The 6000-nt window shown below is 41.0% G+C and overlaps 1 protein-coding gene across 1 annotated transcript in view; it reads left to right on the top strand.

The window, feature by feature from the left end:
• The first annotated feature begins 1595 nt into the window (after positions 1-1595).
• The window catches only part of gcgrb (glucagon receptor b), a 68050-nt gene continuing 63645 nt past the window's right edge, over positions 1596-6000 (top strand). The window contains exon 1 of the mRNA XM_049469718.1: positions 1596-1820. The gene's annotated coding sequence lies outside the window, so the exon portion shown is untranslated. The remainder of the gene's footprint in view (positions 1821-6000) is intronic.

Below are 6000 nucleotides of genomic sequence, written 5' to 3'. Positions count from 1 at the left end.
ACCTTTCACAACACTTATACATCTTAGCAACCACCAAATATTTAACAACACCTTACCAACCAATTAGCACAGTAGTCATGTAGCAACACCTTTGCAACCACAGAGCAATGCCTTAACAGCCACCTAGAAACACCAACAGTAATACCATACCTACACTTTAGCAACCAACATTTATACCATAAAAAAGCCACTACAAACTCTTCAACATCAACCCCTTAGCAACCACATAGCATCCAACACCTACAGCAACCAGCAGCTATTCAACACCTTAACAACCAGTTAGCATGGTAACCATCAAAACCAGCAAAAACAATTAGAACAGTAACCATGTAGCCATGCAACCATGTACCTTAGCAACCAAAAGGCAATGCCGTAGCACCCACACAGAAACATCTTAGCATCCAACAATAATACTATAGTTGGATTTTAGCAACCAACAGCCAACCAACAACCTAGGAGCACTATAGCAACCATCTAGGAGCTCCTTACCAACCAACAGTAACCACTATAGATAGATCATACCAACACCATAGCAACCACCTGACAAGTCCTTAACAACAGAGTAACAGCAACTTATTGATCAATTATCACAGAAACCATGTAGTAACACATTAGCAACGACCTAGCAAAAACAATTAGAACAGTAACCATGTAGCCACCACTTAGGATCACCCTGGCAACCAACAGTAATCCCATAGCTAGACCTAAGCAACCAACAGCCATACTATAACAACACCTTTGCAACCACCTAGCAAGTCCATAACAACAGCAGTAACATCAACTTAGCGAACAATTAATACAGAAGCCATGTAGTAACATTTTAGCAACCAACAGCTATGCAAAAATAACGTCTTAGCAAATCAATTACCATGGTAACCATGTAGAAACAATTTTGCAGTGAGCAACCAAAACCAACTGGAACAGTAACCTTGTAGCAACACCTTACCAACCACCTAGGACCTCCTCAGCAACCAACAGTAATACCATAGATAGATTAAACCAACACATTAGCAGCCACCTAGCAAGTCCTTAACAACAGAGTAACAACACCTTAGCAACCAATTAGCACAGAAACCATGTAGCAACACCTTTGCAACCACCTAGCAACACCTTAGCAACTAATAGTGCTAATCTGCAATCACCCTCTCTAGTTATTGTTTGTATGTTGCCCCAACTTTTGGCAGCAAATCTGTTACTCAGGGATTAAACAAGCTAAAACGTGCATTTGTGCAAGTTAATGTATCTGAAATAATGCATTCATAAGAAGGCGTCTCCTTTAATAGGTGGACACGTAATAAACAGTGCATTCCACAGTTCAGCAGCGCGCACACAGGTGTGCAAGTCACCTGACGCACTCGGCAGGTGCGCGCGCGCGGTGATTGATGGCTGCAGGCTCGAGCTGATGATACTCATCTCTGAAGCCCATCTGTCCTGTTAGTCCTCCTCGCGCGCCCTCGCGCACGCACGTCTCCTCGGACCCTGGCGTGACGTCAGCAGAGCCTTATGAGGGAGTGTGTTTAGGGGGGGCGGGGCCGAGCACGAGCTCTTGCTGCTGCTCTCGTGCTCACTCTGAGCTGGGCTTCCCAGTGCACGCGCTGCTGTGCTCCGCTTAACTCACTCCGTATCTGTGCGCGTTTGGAGCGCGCGCGCACCAGGTAAACTAAAGGCACGAGCGGCGCTGCTTTACTGTGTTAAGTGCTGGGCTCGCGCTCGCTTACCTGCGGTGTGTTGGATTATTATGAGCGTGGAGTGAGATCCGGGACTTTTCTGCACTTTGGAGGACGATGCGCGCGAGGCTGCAGCACACACGCGCTGTCCAGGTACGTGTACGTGTACTTGTGTGTGGTGGTGTGTACTTGTGCAGCTCACTGTGGAGCTAAGTGGTTAATGTATGTGTGTGTGTATATGCATGTATATATATATATATATATATATATATATATATATATATATATATATATATATATATATATATATATATATATATATATATATGCATCTTAGGTACAGCAACACCTGAGCAACCAACATATTAGGCACAGCAACACTTTAGAACTACAAAGCAATGCCTTAGCAACCACCTACATGGGCGTGGTAGTGGGGGGAAAAGTGGACCTGACTACCCAGGGCCCGAGTAGGGAGAGGGGCCCATGAAAATCCTGATTTTTTTTTTCGCTCACTTTCCTTTGTTTACTGGCATGGATAGGGGCCCATTAACATAGAGGGTGTACAGGGCCCAGAATTTGCTGCTACGCCCCTGACCACCTAGGAATATATTACCAATCAAATGTGTATAGTGTATGTGTGTAGTGGAGTGTACTTGTGGAGCTAACTCTAGGGCATATATATCTTATCTAGGAACACCATAGCAACAAAGAGTAATACCATATATCTACACCTTAAGGACCACCAGCTATTCGTCAACAACACCTTAGCATCCACCTAGCAAGTCCTAAAAAACAACAGATTAACAACACCTTGGCAACCATCATGTTAGATACAGCAAACTTCTTTCCAGCCAATTAGCACAGTAACCAAGTAGCAACACCTTGGCAACCACAAAGCAATGCCTTAGCAACCACATAGGAACATCATATCAATCAAAGGTGTAGCTACATGTGTAGTGGAGTGTACCTGCGGAGCTCACTGTAGGGCTTTGAACTCAGTCATATAAATATATATATATATACATATATACCTTTGCAACCAAGAGTAATACCATATAGCAACACCTTAGGAACCACCAGATATTCAACTACAACACCTTAGCGTCCACCTAGCAAGCAACATGTTAGGTACAGCAATATCTTACCAACCAATTAGCACAGTAACCATGTAGCAAGACCTTTGCAACCACCTAGCAACACATTATCAATCAAATGTGTGGTATAGTGTATTTGTGGAGCTCACTGTAAGGCTTCGTACTCAGCCATATAAATATATATACATATATACCTTAGCAACCAAAAGTAATATGATATAATACACCTTAGGAACCACCAGCTATTCAACAATAACACCTTAGCAACCACATAGGAACACCTTATCAGTCAAAGGTGTAGCTGGAGTGTACTTGTGGAGCTCACTGTAGGGTCTTAAAACTCAGTCATTTTAATACATATATATCTAAGCCAACGCCTAGAAACACCTTAGCAACCAAGAGTATACCATATAGCTACACCGTAGGAACCACCAGATATTTAACAACAACACCTTAGCATCCACCTAGTAAGCCCTAAACAACAGATTAACAACACCTAGGCAACCAACATGTTAGGTACAGCAATATCTTACCAACCAATTAGCACAGTAACCATGTAACAAGACCTTTGCAACCACAAAGCAATGCCTTAGCAACCACCTAGCAACACATTATCAATCAAAGGTGTTGTGGAGTGTATTTGTGAAGTTGATTGTTGGGATTTGAATCCAGTCAGTGGTCAATATGTGTTTATGTATGTACATATAACAATATAAATATTATTATGAAGGTGTGGGAGGAGACCCATTCAGTTTCAATTCTAATCTATTTAATTCTATTGATCTCAATACATCCCTTTCCATTCATATTAAGTCAATTTAATTCCAATTCCATTCCACCAAGCTCCATTCTGTTCTATACTATTCAGTCCATCTTTTTCTCTGCCATTCACGTCCAATTCTATTAGTTTTTCATTTCTATTCAATCCATGCCCTTCATTCTATTCTGTCATTTTCTAGTCTCTCATTTTATTACTCTCTTCTAGTTCATTTCATTACATTCTAATCCATTTCATTCAATTATCTTAACTTCATTCTATTTTCCATTACACCCATCATTCCCATTCATTTCCATTCTATTGTGTTCCATTTCTTTTCTTCCTTTCCTTTAATTTCCAGTCTTTCTTTTCATTTCCTTCCACTTATTTCATTTAATTTACTTTCCTTGCCATTTATTTTCTTTTCTATCATTTATTTCCCATCATACAGTTTTGTTCTTACAATAAAATCACTTTTTCACGTTAATACAACATAGTTCTTTATATTGTGTCACAATTAAAGGATGAATGGACCAACAGAAATAATGAAAATGGAATATATTGACTTCTATTCAGAGATAAGCTTCTGTAACGCTGTGGTTTTGGGGGTTTTATGTCTAATGCCTGGTGTGGATTATAGCTGATGGGTATAAATCCCTGTGGAACAGTTCATTCTAATCATCCTGACCTCACCCATTCTCATGCTCTTGTGGCTGAATACAATCAAATCCTCACAGCAAGGCTGTAATCCAAGATCTAGTAGAAACTCTAGTAAAACATTTTCTCTGCCAATTTTAGCTAGACCGATTATCCCACCCATTTATCAGCTAATCAGCTGTATATCCCCCCATCACTAGTGATGCTCCTACACCAGGATGGTGAAGACTAGAACATGCCTCCTCCGATACATGTAAAGTCAGACTCCGCCTCTTTTTGAACTGCTGCTGCTGATACAGCATAGCTGAGTAACATTACAGCTAACGCTAAAGCTCGGAGGAAAGCGCAGCGACTCGGTTCTGATACATCAGCTCACAGATGCAGCCTTGTGCTGATCCACATCACCCTAGGAGTGATGAGGGGAAAGAGAGACCGTCATCTACTGTACTGTACCCACCCGGAGAGAGAGCAAGGCCAATTGTGCTCTCTCAGGGCTCTGGCAGCTGATGGCAAGCTGCATGACAGGGATTTGAACCAGTGATCTCCCGATCGTTGTGGCAGTCTTTTAGACCGCTGGACCACTCGGCTCCCTATAGTGCACAGTATGTTAGTCCCAAAAGAGTGTGTGTGTGTGTGTGTGTGATAAATCATTCTGATTGGTCGCTGCTCCTCATGGTTCCCGCTGGTCAGTACAGTAGATGGTGGAACAGTACAGGGTCTGGTTACACACTGCCTTTAATTATTCAACATCTTTAACATGATTAATTCTCTGTGTGTGTGTGTATATGACAAAGTGTGTGTGTTTGAGTGTGTGTGCGTATGTGAGTGTGTGTGTGTTATCAGACAGTGCTGTAAGTGTGTGTGTATATATATGTGTGTGTGTGTGTGTGTGTGTGAGTGTGTGAGTGTGTTATCAGACAGTGCTGTAAGTGTGTGTGTATATATATGTGTGTGTGTGTATGTGAGTGTGGGATTGTATGTGTAATTGTGTGTGTGTGTGTGTGTGTGTGGGATTGTATATCTGTGTGGTTGTATATGTGTGTATGTATATGAGAATATGTGTGTGTGTGTGTGTGTTATCAGACAGTGCTGTAAGTGGGTGTGTGTATGAGTGTGTGTTTGTGTGTGTCTGGGATTGTATGTGTGTGTAAATATATGAGAATATGTGTGTGTTTGTGTGTATGTGAGAGTGTTTGTGTGTGAGCGAGAATGTGTGTGTGTGTGTGATTGAATGTGTAATTGTGTGTGTGTGTGTGGTTGTGTGAGAGTAAGAATGTGTGTGTACGACAGAGTGTTTGTGTGAGAATGTGTGTGTTTATGAGACAGTATGTGTGTGTGTGTGTGTGTGTGTGTGTGGTAGGATTGTGTGTGTGTGTTATTAGACAGTGTTGTAATTGTGTGTGTCTGTATGTAAGTATAGGATTGTGTGTGTGTGTGTGTGTGTTATCAGCTAGTGCTGTAAGTGTGTGTGTGTGTGTGTTATCAGCTAGTGCTGTAAGTGTGTGTGTGTGTGTGTGTGTGTGTCTGTGTGTGATAACTGGAGTTATAGCAGTAGGGCTGGGCGATATGACCCTAAAATAATATCAAAATATTTCAGAGGTTTTTCATTTCACGATATTCTTGGCGATACGACAAAACGATTATTATTTTTTATTATAAAAATATTCATAAGCAAAAATATTAATACATTGTATCTATAAATGTTTGTCTATTATGTAAACATTTATTATTACATTTTTTATTTCATACAAAATCAGTTTAAGAGAAAATGTAGCAAAAATAAAATCTACCACAAAACCAAGTGAACTGCAGACAAACAATTAAA

The sequence above is a fragment of the Astyanax mexicanus genome, chromosome 21 (assembly GCF_023375975.1).
Source record: "Astyanax mexicanus isolate ESR-SI-001 chromosome 21, AstMex3_surface, whole genome shotgun sequence".
In the NCBI taxonomy this organism is placed as follows: domain Eukaryota; kingdom Metazoa; phylum Chordata; class Actinopteri; order Characiformes; family Acestrorhamphidae; genus Astyanax; species Astyanax mexicanus.
The sequence above is the reverse complement of the archived record's forward strand: the minus strand, read 5'-3'. Positions and strand labels throughout refer to the sequence as shown.